This window comes from Triticum urartu, chromosome 4, assembly GCF_003073215.2.
Source record: "Triticum urartu cultivar G1812 chromosome 4, Tu2.1, whole genome shotgun sequence".
NCBI classification, from domain to species: Eukaryota; Viridiplantae; Streptophyta; class Magnoliopsida; order Poales; family Poaceae; genus Triticum; species Triticum urartu.
Genome location: NC_053025.1, coordinates 503,956,429 through 503,978,617, shown reverse-complemented (window position 1 = coordinate 503,978,617; position 22,189 = coordinate 503,956,429). Strand labels below are relative to the sequence as shown.

The 22,189-nt window shown below is 46.8% G+C and overlaps 1 long non-coding RNA gene across 1 annotated transcript; it reads right to left on the bottom strand.

Annotated features, from left to right (window-relative positions):
• Nucleotides 1–20,383: 20,383 nt before the first annotated feature.
• Nucleotides 20,384–21,649, bottom strand: LOC125554002. Its single transcript, XR_007304292.1, has 2 exons — nt 21,248–21,649; nt 20,384–21,164 (listed from the first exon to the last, which is right to left on the bottom strand). It is a non-coding gene; the product is annotated as an uncharacterized LOC125554002 (long non-coding RNA).
• Between the last annotated feature and the right edge of the window lie 540 nt (nt 21,650–22,189).

Below are 22,189 nucleotides of genomic sequence, written 5' to 3'. Positions count from 1 at the left end.
GCACCTGCCGTTGGGTGTATGACAGGTGGGCCCAAAATGTGGCCGGCCCACCTGTCATACAGCCAAAGGCAGGTGCAGTTAAGGCACCATAGCTCAGTCCGTAATATAGTATATATGTAGTACACAATATAAGCTGGAGCCTCAGCGCTTGTTCGCTGGGGTATGCACTCTCCACACGCTGGAGGCTCAACATTCCTTTGCTAGGGTTTTCTATATTCACAGTCTCTCACCCTCTTCACCAGATCTAAACAATACTACGTTGTGGCCTCTGTCTCTCTCACCCCCCTCATAGATGGCGAAGGAGGCGTCTGGATCCCGTCGCACCGGGAAGGAGAGGGGGTGCAGCGTTCACTCTATCGCCTTCTGCAAGGGAGGCAATCCACTTCAGGCTGCGCTTTTCTCTTTCACCCAGCGCCTGTGCGGGAGGGCCACCGACCCCTTCTTCCTCACTGCCGTATGCAGTGTGGACAGATCCGGCCTCCTGCCGCACGCATTGCCACATCCCGACGACCCTAAGGTATAAGTTTCTTTGAAACAGTCATTTCTCTAGCTGGATGCAGATCTTTTTCGATTCTGTAGTCGAATCTAGGTCTTGGTACAAAGAGGAAAGAAGGTTGCGGCGGGTGGAGCATGAATCTAGGACATGGTTCAATGAGGAAAGGAGGGGGGGAAAGTAGTAGAGACTAGCTATTTAGTCACTTCGTTGGTCGAAAGGGGAAAAGGGGGGTGTCGGTGTCAAAACCGACGGATCTCGGGTAGGGGGTCCCGATCTGTGCGTCTAGGCCGGATGGTAACAGCAGACAAGGGACACGAAGTTTTACCCAGGTTCGGTCCCTCTCGATGGAGGTAAAACCCTACGTCCTGCTTGATTCATATTGATGATATGGGTAGTACAAGAGTAGATCTACCACGACATCGAGGAGGCTAAACCCTAGAAGCTAGCCTATGGTATGATTGTTGATGTGTATGTTGTCCTACGGACTAAAACCCTCCGGTTTATATAGACACCGGATAGGGTTAGGGTTACATAGAGACGGTTACAATGGTAGGAGATCTTCATATCCGTATCGCCAAGCTTGCCTTCCACGCCAAGGAAAGTCCCTCCCGGACACGGGACGAAGTCTTCAATCTTGTATCTTCATAGTCCAGGAGTCCGGCTGAAGGTATGGTCCGGCTGTCCGAACACCCCCTAATCCAGGACTCCCTCAGTAGCCCTTGAACCAGGCTTCAATGACGACGAGTCCGGCGCGCATATTGTCTTCGACATTGCAAGGCGGGTTCCTCCTCCAAGTACTTCATACAAGATTTTGAACGCAAAGATAGTGTCTGGCTCTGCAAGATAAGTTTCCACATATTGCCATAGAGAGAATAATATTTACACAAATCTAATCTGCTGACGTATTCCGTAGTGTGACATCACACCACGGCCAAGCTTTTATTCGAACCATTTTACTGTCCCATCTCAGCACGTTATGCGAGGCGGTTTCCTTGGCACGTCTTGTTAAAGCAGAGATCGTGTCCCTTATTCCGGGATTCTCATCAATACGGGCGTGGGTAACCCAACCGCGCCATTGATTACGGCGCTTGGAGATAAGCGAGTCTTACCAGGCTGGTGGGGACATGTAGTTGCGTCCACCCATATAAGGGGATAAAGATCCACCTTTTCACCTACGCCTTCTTCCTCCTTCGCCTATCCATTCTTGCGCACTCGAGCTCCAGCGCCCAAGTCCGCACTCCCCACCTCAACCTTCTCCAGTCATGTCCAGAGCAGGAGGCAAGTGGATGGTCTCCTCCGTCACGGAGGGGAACATAAAAAAACTAAGGAAGGCCGGATACCTGTCTAACAACATTGCGCACCGGCTTCCCGAAGAGGGGCAACTCATCCCTACCCCTAGGCCCCATGAGAGGGTGGTGTTCCTCCCCCATTTCCTTCGCGGACTGGGTTTCCCTCTCCATCCATTTGTCCGGGGGCTCATGTTCTACTATGGCCTGGACTTCCATGATCTGGCCCCGAATTTTGTCCTCAACATCTCGGCGTTTATCATCGTGTGCGAGGCTTTCCTCTGCATCCGCCCCCATTTCGGCCTATGGCTCAAGACTTTCAACGTAAAGCCGAAGGTGGTGCGCGGCAACCAGGCGGAGTGCGGAGGCGCCATGGTGGGCAAGATGCCCAACGTCTTATGGCTCGAGGGCTCCTTTGTGGAGACCCTGAAGGGGTGGCAACCGGGGTGGTTTTACATCACCGAGCCGCGCGGTGCCGAATGGGTCGCACCCCCCGAGTTCCGGTCCGGACCCCCAATGTGGCTCACGTCCTGGAAAGAGACGGGCCTGTCGTGGGGTAAAAAAGGAGAGCTGACTGGACTCCAAACATGCGTCAAAACCCGGGTGGACAAGAAGCTCAAACTTGTCAATGTAGTCCAGGTTATGCTCATCCGCTTGATCCTCCCGTGCCAACAACAAGCTTTCAACCTGTGGGAGTTCGACCCGGCGCGGCACCAAACTCTGAGCAGGCTCTTTGACACGATGTACGAAGATGCTTGGAAGGTGCTTTTCAAGGGCGCCGAGGCTCCCGCACCCGCTACTGAGGATCACGGATTCAGTGCGCAGCGTCACGCTCTCGCGGTAAGCTGTTTTTTCCTTTTACAGGGTATCAATTTTTCACAGTTTGACTCCATGCGGGATCTAAGCTCCCTTTCCTTTCACAGGATTGGCAGGTGAAGTCCGGACAGATCAACTCTCCGGCCCATTTGCCTGAAGGCCCAGCGGACGCTCGCTTGGCGAGGCTGCTGGTTCCGGCACCCTATGTGGTGCCGGAGAAGAAGGTCTAGAAGAAGGCCACGGGGACTCGAAAGAGTGCCCGACGCCCGGAGGTGTCGGATTCATCATCCGACGAATCCAAGACGCACTCCTCCCATGAAGACGAGGAGGAGGAAGAAGAGACCCCTCCCCCTCCAGCGGGGGAAGGGAAGAAAAGGAAGGCTGCCCCAACTGGGGAGGCCGAAGGGTCCAAGAAGGGGAAAACCCTTCCTCCGGACTACTCCACCGACGCCGACGGCGGCGGAGAGGAGTGGGCGCCTAGGGCCAAGCCCCTGGCCAAATCTTAAGTATCTGGATACCAGAGTAATTCATAGTATTCATTTATTGCACAGCTTTCCCTCATGTCGAATATGTTTATGCAGCCCACCCAAAGACCGGCTCGACGCGTCGTCGAGCGGCTCACTGGACTCGTCGGATGTGAACTCGCTTCCGACGGCTTCCTCCCCCCGCCCTACGGACGACACCGATGTGTTGTCCCAACAGGTTCCAAGCCGGGAGGAGGTGGTCCTGGAGGCGCCGCAAGGCGACCTCCCGGACTCCAGGAGCAAAGGGGATGAAACCCCCCAGGGCTCCAAGTCTAGCTCTAGGCCGGACACTGCTCCGGAACCTTCAAAGGTTCCAGATGTTGGGCAACGTAGTAATTTCAAAAAAAATCCTACGCACACACAAGATCATGGTGATGCATAGCAACGAGAGGGGAGAGTGTGATCTACGTACCCTTGTAGATCAACAACGGAAGCGTTAACTTGGTTGATATAGTCGTACGTCTCCACGGCCCGACCGATCAAGCACCGAAACCATGGCACCTCCGAGTTCTAGCACACGTTCAGTTCGATGACGATCCCCGGACTCCGATCCAGCAAAGTGTCAGGGAAGAGTTCCATCAGCACGACGGCGTGGTGACGATCTTGATGTACTACTGTCGCAGGGCTTCGCCTAAGCACCGCTACAATATTATCGAGGACTATGGTGGAAGGGGGCACCGCACACGGCTAAGAATATGATCACGTGGATCAACTTGTGTCTCTAGGGGTGCCCCCTGCCCCCGTATATAAAGGAGCAAGGGGAGGAGGCCGGCCGGCCCTATAGGCGCGCCAAGGAGGAGTCCTCCTCCTAGTAGGAGTAGGACTCCTACTAGGATGGGGAAGGAAGTGGGGAGGGAGAGGGAAAGGGGGCGCCGCCCACCCCCCCTCTCCTAGTCCAATTCGGACCAGGGGGGAGGAGGCGCGTGGCCCACCTTTGGCTGCCCCTCTCTCTCTCCACTAATGCCCATATGGCCCATTACTTCTCCGGGGGGTTCCGGTAACCCTCCGGCTCTCCGGTTTTCTCCGAAATCACCCGGAACACTTCTGGTGTCCGAATATAGCCGTCCAATATATCAATCTTTATGTCTCGACCATTTCGAGACTCCTCGTCATGTCCGTGATCACATCCGGGACTCCGAACTAACTTCGGTACATCAAAACTCATAAACTCATAATATAACTGTCATCGAAACCTTAAGCGTGCGGACCCTACGGGTTTGAGAACAATGTAGACATGACCGAGACACGTCTCCGGTCAATAACCAATAGCGGAACCTGGATGCTCATATTGGCTCCTACATATTCTACGAAGATCTTTATCGGTCAGACCGCATAACAACATACGTCGTTCCCTTTGTCAGCGGTATGTTACTTGCCCGAGATTCGATCGTCGGTATCTCAATACCTAGTTCAATCTCATTACCGGCAAGTCTCTTTACTCGTTCTGTAATACATCATCCCGCAACTAACTCATTAGTTGCAATGCTTGCAAGGCTTAAGTGATGTGCATTACCGAGAGGGCCCAGAGATACCTCTCCGACAATCGGAGTGACAAATCCTAATCTCAAAATACGCCAACCCAACATGTACCTTTGGAGACACCTGTAGAGCTCCTTTATAATCACCCAGTTACGTTGTGACGTTTGGTAGCACACAAAGTGTTCCTCTGGCAAACGGGAGTTGCATAATCTCATAGTCATAGGAACATGTATAAGTCATGAAGAAAGCAATAGCAACATACTAAACGATCGGGTGCTAAGCTAATGGAATGGGTCATGTCAATCAGATCATTCAACTAATGATGTGATCCCGTTAATCAAATAACAACTCTTTGTCCATGGTTAGGAAACATAACCATCTTTGATTAACGAGCTAGTCAAGTAGAGGCATACTAGTGACACTCTGTTTGTCTATGTATTCACACATGTATTATGTTTCCGGTTAATACAATTCTAGCATGAATAATAAACTTCTATCATGATATAAGGAAATAAATAATAACTTTATTATTGCCTCTAGGGCATATTTCCTTCAGTCTCCCACGTGCACTAGAGTCAATAATCTAGATTACACAGTAATGATTCTAACACCCATGGAGCCTTGGTGCTGATCATGTTTTGCTCGTGGAAGAGGCTTAGTCAACGGGTCTGCAACATTCAGATCCGTATGTATCTTGCAAATCTCTATGTCTCCCACCTAGACTAGATCCCGGATGGAATTGAAGCGTCTCTTGATGTGCTTGCTTCTCTTGTGAAATCTGGATTCCTTCGCCAAGGCAATTGCACCAGTATTGTCACAAAAGATTTTCATTGGACCCGATGTACTAGGTATGACACCTAGATCGGATATGAACTCCTTCATCCAGACTCCTTCATTTGCTGCTTCCGAAGCAGCTATGTATTCCGCTTCACACGTAGATCCCGCCACGACGCTTTGTTTAGAACTGCACCAACTGACAGCTCCACCGTTTAATGTAAACACGTATCCGGTTTGTGATTTAGAATCATCCGGATCAGTGTCAAAGCTTGCATCAACGTAACCGTTTACGATGAGCTCTTTGTCACCTCCATATACGAGAAACATATCCTTAGTCCTTTTCAGATACTTCAGTATGTTGTTGACCGCTGTCAAGTGATCCACTCCTGGATTACTTTGGTACCTCCCTGCTAGACTTATAGCAAGGCACACATCAGGTTTGGTACACAGCATTGCATACATGATAGAGCCTATGGCTGAAGCATAGGGAACATCTTTCATTTTCTCTCTATCTTCTGCAGTGGTCGGGCATTGAGTCTGACTCAACTTCACACCTTGTAACACAGGCAAGAACCCTTTCTTTGCTTGATCCATTTTGAACTTCTTCAAAATCTTGTCAAGGTATGTGCTTTGTGAAAGTCCAATTAAACGCCTTGATCTATCTCTATAGATCTTTATGCCTAATATGTAAGCAGCTTCACCGAGGTCTTTCATTGAAAAACTCTTATTCAAGTATCCCTTTATGCTATCCAGAAATTCTATATCATTTCCGATCAGTAATATGTCATCCACATATAATATCAGAAATGCTACAGAGCTCCCACTCACTTTCTTGTAAATACAGGCTTCTCCAAAAGTCTGTATAAAACCAAATGCTTTGATCACACTATCAAAGCGTTTATTCCAACTCCGAGAGGCTTGCACCAGTCCATAAATGGATCGCTGGAGCTTGCACACTTTGTTAGCTCCCTTTGGATCGACAAAACCTTCCGGTTGTATCATATACAACTCTTCTTCCAGAAATCCATTCAGGAATGCAGTTTTGACATCCATCTGCCAAATTTCATAATCATAAAATGCGGCAATTGCTAACCTGATTCGGACAGACTTAAGCATCGCTACGGGTGAGAAGGTCTCATCGTAGCCATCCCCTTGAACTTGCCGAAACCCTTTTGCGACAAGTCGAGCTTTGTAGACAGTAATATTACCGTCGGCGTTAGTCTTCTTCTTGAAGATCCATTTATTCTCAATTGCTTGCCGATCATTGGGCAAGTCAACCAAAGTCCACACTTTGTTCTCATACATGGATCCCATCTCAGATTTCATGGCTTCAAGCCATTTTGCGGAATCTGGGCTCACCATCGCTTCTTCATAGTTCGTAGGTTCATCATGATCTAGTAGCATGACTTCCAGAACTGGATTACCGTACCACTCTGGCGCAGATCTCACTCTGGTTGATCTACGAGGTTCAGTAGTATCTTGTTCTGAAGTTTCATGATCATTGTCATTAGCTTCCTCACTAATTGGTGTAGGTGTCACAGAAACAGTTTTCTGTGATGCACTACTTTCCAATAAGGGAGCAGGTACGGTTACCTCGTCAAGTTCTACTTTCCTCCCACTCACTTCTTTCGAGAGAAACTCCTTCTCTAGAAAGTTTCCGAACTTAGCAACAAAAGTATTGCCTTCGGATCTGTGATAGAAGGTGTATCCAATAGTCTCCTTTGGATATCCTATGAAGACACATTTCTCCGATTTGGGTTCGAGCTTATCAGGTTGAAGATTTTTCACATAAGCATCGCAGCCCCAAACTTTCAGAAACGACAACTTTGGTTTCTTGCCAAACCATAGTTCATAAGGCGTCGTCTCAACAGATTTTGATGGTGCCCTATTTAACGTGAATGCGGCCGTCTCCAAAGCATAACCCCAAAATGATGGCGGTAAATCAGTAAGAGACATCATAGATCGCACCATATCTAGTAAAGTACGATTACGACGTTCGGACACACCATTACGCTATGGTGTTCCGGTTGGCGTGAGTTGTGAAACTATTCTGTATTGTTTCAAATGTACACCAAACTCGTAACTCAAATATTCTCCTCCACAATGAGATCGTAGAAACTTTATTTTCTTGTTACGATGATTTTCAACTTCACTCTGAAATTCTTTGAACTTCTCAAACGTTTCAGACTTATGTTTCATTAAGTAGATATACCCATATCTGCTTAAGTCATCTGTGAAGGTGAGAAAATAACGATATCCGCCACGAGCCTCAATATTCATCGGACCACATACATCTGTATGTATGATTTCCAACAAATCTGTTGCTCTCTCCATAGTACCGGAGAACGGCGTTTGTCATCTTGCCCATGAGGCACGGTTCGCAAGTACCAAGTGATTCATAATCAAGTGGTTCCAAAAGTCCATCAGTATGGAGTTTCTTCATGCGCTTTACACCGATATGACCTAAACGGCAGTGCCACAAATAAGTTGCACTATCATTATCAACTCTGCATCTTTTGGCTTCAACATTATGAATATGTGTGTTACTACTATCGAGATTCAATAAGAATAGACCACTCTTCAATGGTGCATGACCATAAAAGATATTACTCATATAAATAGAACAAGCATTACTCTCTGATTTAAATGAATAACCGTCTCGCATCAAACAAGATCCAGATATAATGTTCATGCTTAACGCTGGCACCAAATAACAATTATTTAGGTATAATATTAATCCCGAAGGTAGATGTAGAGATAGCGTGCCGACCGCGATCACATCGACTTTGGAACCGTTTCCCACGAGCATCGTCACCTCGTCCTTAGCCAATCTTCGCTTAATTCGTAGTCCCTGTTTCGAGTTGCAAATATTAGCAACAGAACCAGTATCAAATACCCAGGTGCTACTGTGAGCATTAGTAAGGTACACATCAATAACATGTATATCACATATACCTTTGTTCACCTTGCCATCCTTCTTATCCGCCAAATACTTGGGGCAGTTCCGCTTCCAGTGACCAGTCTGCTTGCAGTAGAAGCACTCAGTTTCAGGCTTAGGTCCAAACTTAGGTTTCTTCTCTTGAGCAGCAACTTTCTTGCTGTTCTTCTTGAAGTTCCCCTTCTTCTTCCCTTTGCCCTTTTTCTTGAAACTAGTGGTCTTGTTGACCATCAACACTTGATGCTCCTTTTTGATTTCTACCTCCGCAGCTTTCAGCATTGCGAAGAGCTCGGGAATAGTCTTATTCATCCCTTGCATATTATAGTTCATCACGAAGCTCTTGTAGCTTGGTGGCAGTGATTGGAGAATTCTGTCAATGATGCAATCATCTGGAAGATTAACTCCCATTTGAATCAAGTTATTATTATACCCAGACATTTTGAGTATATGCTCACTGACAGAACTGTTCTCCTCCATCTTGCAGCTATAGAACTTATTGGAGACTTCATATCTCTCAATCCGGGCATTTGCTTGAAATATTAACTTCAACTCCTGGAACATCTCATATGCTCCATGACGTTCAAATCGTCATTGAATTCCCGGTTCTAAGCCGTAAAGCATGGCACACTGAACTATCGAGTAGTCATCAGCTTTGCTCTGCCAGATGTTCACAACATCTGGTGTTGCTCCAGCAGCAGGCCTGGCACCCAGTGGTGCTTCCAGGACGTAATTCTTCTGTGCAGCAATGAGGATAATCCTCAAGTTACAGACCCAGTCCGTGTAATTGCTACCATCATCTTTCAACTTTGCTTTCTCAAGGAACGCATTAAAATTCAACGGAACAACAGCACGGGCCATTTATCTACAATCATACATAAACAAGCAAGATACTATCAGGTACTAAGTTCATGATAAATTTAGGTTCAATTAATCATATTACTTAAAGAACTCCCACTTAGATAGACATCCCTCTAATACTCTAAGTGATTACGTGATCCAAATCAACTAAACCATGTCCGATCATCACGTGAGATGGAGTAGTTTCATTGGTGAACATCACTATGTTGATCATATCTACTATATGATTCACGCTCGACCTTTTGGTCTCCGTGTTCCGAGGCCATATCTGTATATGCTTGGCTCGTCAAGTATAACCTGAGTATTCCGCGTGTGCAACTGTTTTGCACCCGTTGTATTTGAACGTAGAGCCTATCACACCCGATCATCACGTGGTGTCTCAGCACGAAGAACTTTCGCAACGGTGCATACTCAGGGAGAACACTTTCTTGATAATTTAGTGAGAGATCATCTTATAATGCTACCGTCAATCAAAGAAAGATAAGATGCATAAAAAGATAAACATCACATGCAATCAATATAAGTGATATGATATGGCCATCATCATCTTGTGCTTGTGATCTCCAGCTCCGAAGCACCGTCGTGATCACCATCGTCACCGGCGTGACACCTTGATCTCCATCGTAGCATCGTTGTCGTCTCGCCAATCTTATGCTTCCACGACTATCGCTACCGCTTAGTGATAAAGTAAAGCATTACAGCGCGATTGCATTGCATACAATAAAGCGACAACCATATGGCTCCTGCCAGTTGCCGATAACTCGGTTACAAAACATGATCATCTCATATAATAAAATTTAGCATCATGTCTTGACCATATCACATCACAACATGCCCTGCAAAAACAAGTTAGACGTCCTCTACTTTGTTGTTGCAAGTTTTACGTGGCTGCTACGGGCTTAAGCAAGAACCAATCTTACCTACGCATCAAAACCACAACGATAGTTTGTCAAGTTGGTGCTGTTTTAACCTTCGCAAGGACCGGGCGTAGCCACACTCGGTTCAACTAAAGTTGGAGAAACTGTCACCCGCAAGCCACCTATGTGCAAAGCACGCCGAGAGAACCGGTCTCGCGTAAGCGTACGCGTAATGTCGGTCTGGGCCGCTTCGTCCAACAATACCGCCGAACCAAAGTATGACATGCTGGTAAGCAGTATGACTTATATCGCCCACAACTTACTTGTGTTCTACTCGTGCATATAACATCAACATATAAAACCTAGGCTCGGATGCCACTGTTGGGCAACATAGTAGTTTCAAAAAATTTCCTACGCACACGCAAGATCATGGTGATGCATAGCAACGAGAGGGGAGAGTGTGATCTATGTACCCTTGTAGATCAACAACGGAAGCGTTAACTTGGTTGATGTAGTCGTACGTCTCCACGGCCCGACCGATCAAGCACCGAAACCACGGCACCTCCGAGTTCTAGCACACATTCAGCTTGATGACAATCCCCGGACTCCGATCCAGCAAAGTGTCGGGGAAGAGTTCCGTCAGCACGACGGCGTGCTGACGATCTTGATGTACTACCGTCGCAGGGCTTCGCCTAAGCACCGCTACAATATTATCGAGGACTATGGTGGAAGGGGGCACCGCACACGGCTAAGAATATGATCACGTGGATCAACTTGTGTCTCTAGGGGTGCCCCCTGCCCCCATATATACAGGAGCAAGGGGAGGAGGCCGGCCGGCCCTATAGGCGCGCCAAGGAGGAGTCCTCCTCCTAGTAGGAGTAGGACTCCTACTAGGAGGGGGAAGGAAGTGGGGAGGGAGAGGGAAAGGGGGGCGCCGCCCCCCCCCCCTCTCCTAGTCCAATTCGGACCAGGGGGACGAGGCGCGCGGCCCACCTTTGGCTGCCCCTCTCTCTCTCCACTAAGGCCCATATGGCCCATTACTTCTCCCGGGGGGGTTCCGGTAACCCTCCGGCTCTCCGGTTTTCTCCGAAATCACCCGGAACACTTCCGGTGTCCGAATATAGCCGTCCAATATATCAATCTTTATGTCTCGACCATTTCCAGACTCCTCGTCATGTCCGTGATCACATCCGGGACTTCGAACTAACTTCGGTACATCAAAACTCATAAACTCATAATATAACTGTCATCGAAACCTTAAGCGTGCGGACCCTACGGGTTCGAGAACAATGTAGACATGACCGAGACACGTCTCCGGTCAATAACCAATAGCAGAACCTGGATGCTCATATTGGCTCCTACATATTCTACGAAGATCTTTATCGGTCAGACCGCATAACAACATACGTCGTTCCCTTTGTCAGCGGTATGTTACTTGCCCGAGATTCGATCGTCGGTATCTCAATACCTAGTTCAATCTCGTTACCGGCAAGTCTCTTTACTCGTTCTGTAATACATCATCCTGCAACTAACTCATTAGTTGCAATGCTTGCAAGGCTTAAGTGATGTGCATTACCGAGAGGGCCCAGAGATACCTCTCCGAAAATCGGAGTGACAAATCCTAATCTCGAAATACGCCAATCCAACATGTACCTTTGGAGATACCTGTAGAGCTCCTTTATAATCACCCAGTTACGTTGTGACGTTTGGTAGCACACAAAGTGTTCTCTGGCAAACGGGAGTTGCATAATCTCATAGTCATAGGAACATGTATAAGTCATGAAGAAAGCAATAGCAACATAGTAAACGATCGGGTGCTAAGCTAATGGAATGGGTCATGTCAATCAGATCATTCAACTAATGATGTGATCCCGTTAATCAAATAACAACTCTTTGTCCATGGTTAGGAAACATAACCATCTTTGATTAACGAGCTAGTCAAGTAGAGGCATACTAGTGACACTCTGTTTGTCTATGTATTCACACATGTATTATGTCTCCGGTTAATACAATTCTAGCATGAATAATAAACTTTTATCATGATATAAGGAAATAAATAATAACTTTATTATTGCCTCTAGGGCATATTTCCTTCACCAGAGTCCGGCGGGCGACCTCCTTCCAAGAGGAGCCAGCCCACTGTGCCTGTGGCCCCCGTCCAACCGGAGGCGCCGGATAATATGTTGGAGGCGTGTAACGCCCTCGATGCGGCTATATCTCCCACATGTCGAAGCACGACTTAGAGGCATATTCGCATTGAAAGCAATGTCGCAACTGAGGTAATCTTCACACAACCCATGTAATACATAAGGGAAAGAGATACATAGTTGGCTTACAATCGCCACTTCACACAGTACATGAATACAGCATTACAACAATCAAATACAATCAAGGTCCGACTACGGAACCAAAATAAAAGAAGAACCCCAAAAGCGACAAGGTCCCCCGATCGACCCCAACTGGGCTCCACTACTGATCAACTAGAACGAAACAACACAAAGGACAAGATCTTCATCGAGCTCCTCCTTGAGCTTGGTTGCGTCATCTGCACGGTATCCTCGGCACCTGCAAGCTGGTTTTTGGAAGTATCTGTGAGTCACAGGGACTCAGAAATCTCACACCCTCGCGATCAAGACTATTTAAGCTTATGGGTAAGGTAAAAGGTATGAGGTGGAGCTGCAGCAAGCGACTAGCATATTTGGTGGCTAACATACGCAAATGAGAGCGAGAAGAGAAGGCAAAAGCACGGTCGAACAACTATGATCAAGAAGTGATCCTAGAACAACCTATGTCAAGCATAACTCCAACACCGTGTTCACTTCCCGGACTCTGCCGAGAAGAGACCATCACGGTTACACACACGGTTGATGTATTTTAATTAAGATCAACTTTAGGTTTTCTACAACCGGACGTTAACAAATTCCCATCTGCCCATAACCGCGGGCACGGCTTTCGAAAGTTCAATCCCTGCAGGGGAGTCCCAACTTAGCCTATCACAAGCTCTCACGGTCAACGAAGGATATTCCTTCTAGCGGGAAGACCCGATCAGACTCGGAATCCCGGTTAGAAGACATTTCGACAATGATAAAACAAATCCAGCAACACCGCCCGAATGTGCCGACAAATCCCGATAGGAGCTGCACATATCTCGTTCTCAGGGCACACTCAGATTGTCTAAACTTCCGGTAGGCCAGCCCAGAGTTGCCCCTGGTGGTCACCGACGGCTGATGAGGTGGACCAACACTCAGAGGAGCACTGCCCGGGGGGGTAAAATAATGATGACCCTTGAGTCTGCGAAACCCAAGGGAAAAAGAGGCTAGGTGGCGAATGGTAAAACCAAAGTTGGGCATTGCTGGAAGAGTTTTATTCAAGGCGAACTGTGAAGGGGTTCCCATTTTTTTTGAATATGTACTGCAAGGCAACAGCCTCACAGCTCTTTATTGAAAACAACAAAGAATAAAGTCCTATTACAAGTCCATACAAGTTAAGGAAAGAGGAAGACAGAAATACTTACAAACTTACAACCCAAGCAGGGCAAAGAAAAGCACTACCTAAGGAAGGTTAGAGATCCAAGTTAGAAGGCTATCCTTGTATTTACATTTTATCCTATGAGAAAGAAGGGTTATGTCATGGATGAAGCTATGTCTCCATGCGCTGAAAGAAGGTGTCTCATTCCTGAAAACCTTGCCATTCCTCAAGATCCAAATGTTCCAAGCTGCTGTAAAGACCACTTCAGTGAAGAAAGAATTCCCAAAATCCTTCCTAGCCTTTACTGCCATGTTGTATGTTGTCATCCCAGGCTGAGGGTCCCAGATAATCTGCAAGTAATTCCAGACTCTAATGCTAAAATTACAAGAGAAGAACAGATGTGCACGATCTTCATGGATCAGATATGGACATAGAACGCAAGTATGATCTTCCACATGCCAATGCCTTCTGAGTAGCATGTCTCTGGTGTTTAAACGATCTCTTAGCAGTAACCAACCAAACATTTTGATTTTCAATGTACATGAAGATTTCCAAATCCATTGGAAGATTGGATCAACAACAATATGCTGATGCTCATACACATAGAAGGATTTGGGTCTGAAACAACCCTTATGAAAAGGCCAAATCCATGCGTCATGAGTTGCAGAGCAAGAATAAGCATGAGTCAGCTGTTGAAGACATTCAAGCTCAACAAAGGCTTGTGTAGAGAGGGGCAAATGCAAATTTGACAAAAACTCCTGGGAAAGCACATCAGACACTGAAAGCTTCTCATCAATAACAAAGGAGAAGAGCCTGGGAAATTTTTCACTGAGACAGGAACCCTTAAGCTCAACCATCCATCTGTCAGACCAAAAGAGAATGGACCTGCCATCACCCAATGTTGGAGTAGCCATCTAACAATATTTGTCAGCTAATTTAAACACATCATGCCACCAAAAAGATCCACAGAGTGTGGTAGTATGAGGGACAGAGTTGGCATAGTAGGCATTCCAAATAAGGCCAACCCAGGGGATGTCATGATGATTATAAAATTTGTGCAAGAACTTCATAAGCAAGGCCTCATTCTGCACCCTGAGATTAAGCACACCAAGACCCCCTTTGTTTTTTGGTAAGCATACCAAGTCCCAAGCAGCCAGAGATTGTCTTGGAGTATCAGAGTTCCCTCTCCATAGACATTGTCTCTGAATCCTTTCAATTTGCTTCAAAATTCCAGTTGGGATGACTAGTGTGCACATGAAGTATATGGGCATTGATGTTAAAAAAGACTGGAGCAACTACAACCTGCTACCTTGATTCAGAAAACATGAAGTGGCAGACAATCTTCTTTCAATCCTATGCACAAGGGGCATGAGGTCTTGGATTGAGGGCCTTGTAGTCCCCATGGGTAGACCCAAGTAAGTAAAAGGCATGGTTCCTATACTACATCCAAGAATTGAGGTCAACCTGTTAGCTTCATCAGATGACATGTTCATAGGCACCATAAGGGATTTTGTAAAATTCACAGATAATCCTGTTGTGGCAGCAAAGACATCAAGCATGTCTTTAAGAGCAAGCAGTTGATGATCAATAGCAGGCAACACAATTAGTGTATCATCAGCATACTGAACAATGGGGTAATCCTGGCTGTTGGAAGGGATTGGCAAAGTCAGAATTCCTTTACTGCACATGTCATTGACAACAGACTGAAGCAGGTCAGCAGCAAGGACAAAAAGAAGAGGTGACATTGGGTCTCCTTGCCTGACTCCTCTCTTACATTTAAAACGGTTACCAGGAACACCATTAAGAAGCACAGAAGAAGAACCAGAAGACAAAATAGTTTGCATCCAGGAAATCCATTTGTCATTAAAACCCTTGTATCTTAAGATTCTAAGAATGGCATCATGCTCAATAGTGTCAAAGGCTTCAGTAAAATCCAATTTCAGCAGCACTATTGGTTTCTTTGAAGCATTACACTGGTGGATATACTCAAAGCACCAAGCTAGACAATCCTGAATTGACCTGGATTTAATAAACCCATATTGGTTTTTATGAATACAGGAAAGGATGACCTTCTGCAACCTGTTTGCCAAAAGTTTAGTGAGGAATTTCAAACAGGTATTTGTCAAAGATATTGGCCTGTAATCATTCAAACCCTCAGGTGAAAGCTTTTTTGGAATCAAGGTTATGAGAGAACTGTTGATACACTCCAAATCAAGGTGCCCCTCAGACAACTCTTTGACCAGTTGATGAAAGTCATCTTTAATTATGTGCCAACACTTCTTAAGAAAAAGGCCAGTGAAACCATCTGGCCCAGGTGCTCTGTCAGGAGGCATTTCCTTAATAACACAATCAATTTCCTGCTCAGAAAAGGGCTTGGTCAAGTCATCTAGTCCTTGAACCTTCTTGATAATATTTGGCATATCAAAACCCATTTGTGTATTATTTGTGCATCCCATCCTCTGCTTGAACTCCTGCAAAAATAGTCCAGCAATTGATGCATGATCAGAGGTCACTTGCCCATCATCAGAAGTTATACTAGAAATAGAGTTATTCCTGTATCTCTCTGTGGCCATGGCATGGAAAAATTTGGTGTTTTCCTCTCCCACTTTAATGTTTCTAATGGTACATCTCTGCTTCCCGTAGATAAATTGCAACCTTAGAGTTTCCTCCAAATGCAACTTTACAATTTTCCTGAAATTTTCCTCAGGCCCAGACAAAGGCCTTAACTCCTCAAGACCATCCAGACAAAGAATTACTTTATTGCAGTTGGAAATTAGAGCCTTGACGGTGGAAAGGCTAATGTGCCAATGTTTGAGTGCCTGCCTGAGAGCTTTGAACTTTGCAGATATTATAGGAGTAGAAGATCTCTTATGAACTAGCCTACTCCAAGATTCACTGACACAATCAAGAAAACCAGGAAAATTAGTCTAGTAATTTTCAAATCTAAACACTTTGGCCTTGGGAATAGTGGTTTTGATTTGCACCACACATGGCACATGATCTGAAGTGGTTCTAGCCGGAGGTAGGACCATAGTGTTAGGATAAGAACATGTCCATGAAGGGGTTGTAAAAAACCAATCAATCTGTTCAAGCAAAGGAGCAGTTTGCATATTTGTCCAAGTGTACTTTCTGCCCTTGATAGGTAATTCAATTAAGCCCAGATGCCCAATAACCTCATTAAAGATGAACATGTCATTAATATCACCACCTGGTTTATTCCTATTTTCCATTGATCGCATGAAATTGAAATCACCCAATAACAGCCAGTTAGCATCATCAGTGATAATTATATCATGCAACCAATTAATAAAATTATCTCTAGCTGGGTTTTGACAGGGTCCATAGACTGAAACTAGAGTCCAGGTTTGGGAGTTATGAACAGACTTGAACTCCACCATAATACCAAAACTATTGGACTCAATTAGCTTTCCAGCAAACAAAGCAGTATTCCATACTACTAACAACCCACCCGAAGCTCCAGACGAAGGCACATGGATAAACTGATCGAAACGTCGTGGACAACACTTACGGATGAAACGCAGATCAATGACCTCACATTTTGTTTCTTGGAGGCAAGCAATGGAACAAGCACTTTCATCGATTTTCCAATGAATTGCACGCTTTCTGTCATCTGAATTCAGACCTCGCACATTCCAACAAAGAACTTTCCAATCTCTAACATCATTCTGATTCATTACAGACCATAATAAAGTAACAGCAAAAGACTGTCACATAATGATAGTACCAGTTCAGCCAAGGGATAGCATAAAAGTTCAGACAAAGCCTAAAAGATAAGTGTAGATAAATGGTTTTCACAAGGGTTAACCATAAACCCCACCAAATGAAACGATCAGCTATCATTGGAACTAGGAGGAGCAGAAGACTTGCAAGAAGAAGCCTCAAGCTTATCCATAGTGAGCTTCTCCGGCCCAATGCCGAGGCGAAGACCAACCTGCTGCAGCACATTGATTGGCGTGGGCGGCGGCACAGTAGGTTGATCTGCATCGTGAGGAGGAGCCCGTGGTAGTTCGCCATCCACAGTAACCTTGCGCTTCTTCTGAGGCTTTGTTGCAGGTTTCTTCATAGGGGACTTGGCTGGATTAGAATGCCTGAAGCCATCACGTAGGGCTGAGAGCCTGGCACTGCGCCTAACCTCAGACTCAACAATCACAGACTTTGGTTTACGAGCACGAGCTGGACGCTGACTTGGGGCCGTAGAGAAATTGAAGGCATACATCTCAATAGTAGAAAAAGCTGGATCAACCATGGCACAATCCTCAGCAACATTGTCAAAACAAAGTGCACGAGCAACAGGAGGTTTCCTTGGAATATTCACCATCCGACAAACAGGTGAAGGATGAAAAACCAGCTTGTTCTTCATAGCAGAGTAAGAGAAAGATACCTCCCAAGAGCGCTTAGACAGTAGAATTGGTTTAAAAGGACTGTAGAACTGAAACCCTCGAGGAATTTGCATTGTATCAAAGACTGGCATCATACACTGAAAAGATCTTGTCCATTGCATTACCGGAGGAAGCTCTGCTCTGAAAACTGTCAGAACTTGACCAATAACAACATGAGGCTGGATCAGAGGAGGAACATAGGCTGCCACAACACCTTGCTGATTATTGACAGATCCCTCAGCAGAATCAACAGGCCCCGAGTTCTCTAAAACCACTGACTCTTGAGAATCAGGTAGTGCTTCATCCTCATGAATCTCCTCAATAATGACATTGTCATGCTGGTTATGAGGCTGCAGATCATCATTGTGAGCATGAGGGTCTTCATTCCAGCCCAGCTCTGGAAACTCAGGCATGACAAAGTTAACATCATCAAAAGGCATGTTCCCGGGCAGCGGATGAGGGTTTCCATTGAAAGGCATCGGATCTTCATTAGCTGGCATAATGTCAGCAAATTCTGCAGAGAGCACATAGATAGGTGCTGTCCAAGAAAGACGCGTAGCTCCAAAGTCTGCATACTCACGATAGACAACATCCCTAGGTACTTGCTGAGGGCTTGGGAAAGAAACATAAACAAGAGTCCTGACTAGCCGCGGATCATCCTGATGCCAGATATGAAAACGACCAAAGGTGCTAACTGCCTCAGAAATATGCTGTGTTGTGCGGTAATCCAAAGGAACACCTAACATCATAATCCAGCCCCTACGAAAACCCTGAATAGCTCTGTGATTGATGCCTTGATCATGAGGAACAAACCGAACAAAATGACCATTGCCAAGATCATAAGGAGGATGATTTATAATGGCATGCCTAGATGCAGGAGATCGGAACTCAAACAAACCAACACCCTCAATCCATTGCTGATCACTAAGAACGTCACGGTGAAGCTGAGTCATCACAAAATCACTAACCAGTTGCCGGAAGTGATGAATCTGTCCAGGTGGCGGCGGAGGCTCAACAAAGCCAATGGCAAACTGCTCATGGCGACGGTCCGGCGCAATGGCTGGAGAGTAGAAAGTCCGAGGCACGCGGGTTGGCCCTCCATCGATGAACTCGAACCCCGGTGGAAGGAACTCAAGAGGATCCAGGGGAAAGTTTGCCATGTCTTGCTCTGGTGGAGGTGGAGCAGGTTGGTGGTGCACGGGAAGGGGTGAAGACGTGATGGGACTCGTCTGCACCGGCGCGTGGGTCGTCTCTATACTCGAGGAGTCCCTAGGCGATGGAGTAGGAGGCTGACTCGTGGCGGGCATGGGAATCAAGGGGTTCCCATTATTACCCAACCACGTAAGGAATGCAAAATCCGGGAACATAACACCGATATGACGGAAACTAGGGCAGCAAGAGTGGAACAAAACACCAGGCATAAGGCCGAGCCTTCCACCCTTTACCAAGTATATAGATGCATTAATTAAATAAGATATATTGTGATATTCCCAACAAGTAAACATGTTCCAACAAGGAACAACATCTCCATGTTCCAACAAGGAACGAACTTCAATCTTCACCTGCAACTAACAACGCTATAAGATGGGCTGAGCAAAGCGGTAACATAGCCAAACAACGGTTTGCTAGGACAAGGTGGGTTAGAGGCTTGGTTCACAAAATGGGGGGCATGATAAGCAAGTGGTAGGTATCGCAGCATAGGCATAGCAAAAGAGCGAGGATCTAGCAAGCAAAGATAGAAGTGATTTCAAGGGTATGGTCATCTTGCCTGAAATCCCGCAAGGAAGAAGAACGAGTCCATGAAGAAGACAAACGGACGTAGTCGACTGGTTCCTCACAAACGCGACGTTATCGGAACCAACCCGAAGAAGCAACACCGGAAAGAAGCACACAACATAGTCAACAACCACTACAACAACATGGCATGATGCACAATCAAGTATGATGCATGTCCGGTTTAAAGAGGGCATGGCATGGCAAAGTGCAACAAACAACACTACAAATTAAGTGGAGCTCAATATGCAACGAGTTGCATATTGACAGAACACCACATGCCTTATTTAGTTCTCTCTCGTTTATGTACCCAACAATATTAAATGTTGTTAGCATGGCAAGAGGTGAACCATAATGAAACTATCTATCTAGGCAAGTTTAAATGAGGCCGGAACAACAAGACAACAAGTCTGGAAACTCCTCATGTGCATATATTAGGTTTGGTACTGTTCTGCCCTAAACACAATTTTAGAGTTATTAAACATGCAAAACAAGTACACCATGTTAAACTAGGCATTTTTCCACCCCATTTACATATAAAGTTTGTTAGGTTTGGAGCTACGGTTATTTAGTTATGAATTAAACCATTTTAACATGACATAGGAGCAAAATTTAATTAAACATCATTTTAAACATTTCAAACATAGATGAAAGTGGCAAATTATTTATCTACACAAAATCTAAGCAAGTTTCATATTTAAAGTTTTTACATATGATGCACCGTTTGTGAGATAAGATATGCATGATGTATGAGGGCTGATCTGCAAAGTGCAATGCCCTGGAAATTGATAAAATCGCAGCTAAGGAAAAAACCTAACGGGCTGAAACTAAGCAGAGGCCCAATAGAGAATAAAGAAAGAGAAGAAAGAACAAAAAAAATACACAGGAGGCGTTGGGCCTCACCATGGGCTTCAGCCCAGATCTAGAGAGGAACCGTTGGGCTGAGGAAGAAGCGGCGCGTGGCTGGGCCTTCCTGGCGCTGGGCGATGGAGGGCGAGCTGGGCCTGGGACGAGGCCGACCCAATCGCAGTCAATGGGCGCAGAGTCCACGCGTGGGCATTGACGAGAGGACAAAACGGATCGGGCGCTTCTCGTCCTCCTGCTCGAAGCAGAGGAGGAGGCGGTGGTTGATGACGTCGGGGACATAGACGAGCACAGCAGCGGCAACCGCGGCTGCAAAGGGCCGGCGGGGGAGCGGAAGACAGTGAGGATGCAGCTACAGGATGGGCGCGTTCAATGGCTCGACCTCAAGCTCGCGCTCGACTCGGGCATGGCACGGCGGCTTCAGGTGACGCAGGGCGGCAGTACTGTTCACCGGCGAAGTCCGACAGCGACGGCGAGGCCTTGAGGTGGAGCAGAGGCGAGGTCTTGGCGCGGACGAGCAAGGTAGCAGGGAGGCTGGAGACGTCGGATCCGAGGCTGGGGCCAGAGGAACTTGATCCCGGCAATGACGAAGCTTTCGCGGGCGGCCATGGCATATCCCACTCGTTCCCTGTGAAGAGAGAGAGAGGGTGAGGCAAGAGAGATGAGAGATTTCGAGAGAGCGGCACAGGGAGGAAGGGAGTAGGGCACGACCTGGTGGCGCTGGTTGCCGGCGGCGGTGGCCCGAGGGGACGAGGCCGAGCGCTCCTGCTCGGGGCCTCGAGCAGCTACACGATCCATTCGGGATCAAGGGGAGAAGTGGCTTGCACTGGTTGGTGGGCTGGATCGAGAGGGGATCCCGAGGAAGAGGGGACTGGAGGAGTGGCGGCGGCATGATGGGATTGATGGGACAAGGCTCCTAGGATCTAGGGTTAGGCAGTATATATAGCAAGGATTTTTGGTCAGGGGCTAATCGGACCCTCCGATCACAATCAGACGATCGCGAATAAAATAGCTAGGGAGTCCAAATAAGAAAACGGTGATGTTTTGTAGATGTTTGGGGATGATCCGTACACAGCGGTAACGACTGCTCGGGTCGGGTCCGGGACAATTTTCGGACGCACGCGAGGGGGGGTGCGGGCTGACGAGAGAGGTTAGGTTGGACCTGGCGGTAGGTAGTGAGCTGTGTAGACGGTCTCGAGCTGAGAGAAAGAGAAGAGAGGGAGGCCCAGCGACTGTTTCCGGAGACCGAAAGCGTCTGACGTTAGACCGGCTATATTGCTGCTATAGTTTAACGGTTGGGCTATCAAACGAGCTCCGAATGCGATGAAACTTTGCGGGCGACCTACTAACAACATAACAACACCGCACGCCAACTTTCAACCCATTCCGAGAACATTTTCCGGCCACTTATAAAATACTATTTCGGACATGCCGCGGGGGCGTGCAAGTGTGTCTGGACTCGGAAGGGACAACAGAGAGAACTGGGGAAACCCGGATGGATGCAAGTTTTGAAAACATGATGATGCAATGACAAGATGCAACACGCAAGCGAATGACATGGCAACGACGGCGAATAACTGGAAGACACCTGGCACATCGGTCTCGGGGCATCACAACACTCCACCACTACAAGAGGATCTCGTCCCGAGATCT